Below are 353 nucleotides of genomic sequence, written 5' to 3' on the forward strand. Positions count from 1 at the left end.
TGCTTGTACTGTATGTTTGTGTAATCTAACGGTTGACTTGACATTCTCATAAATGTTCCTTATGATATCAATGTTTGTGACTACATTTTGACTTCCTGATGCATTTAAAATGACAGGTGTAGTCAGAATAAAATGCTTTATCATTATGTATGAATGGTAAGGTGAGTGGGAAGATCATATTCATAACTTCGAGAAATTACTTCTTGTACAACTTGTATGGGGTCTATTGTGTTGTATCAACTGCAAAATCCTGCTTGTTCTCTGGGCTGTGTAAAGATCAAGGTCTGTTGCAGCTGATTTGTGAGTAGATATGAAAAAAATCTTGTAAGAGATTCTAAGTAGACTGACTGATC

This window comes from Ascaphus truei, chromosome 5, assembly GCF_040206685.1.
Source record: "Ascaphus truei isolate aAscTru1 chromosome 5, aAscTru1.hap1, whole genome shotgun sequence".
Classification (NCBI taxonomy): Eukaryota; Metazoa; Chordata; class Amphibia; order Anura; family Ascaphidae; genus Ascaphus; species Ascaphus truei.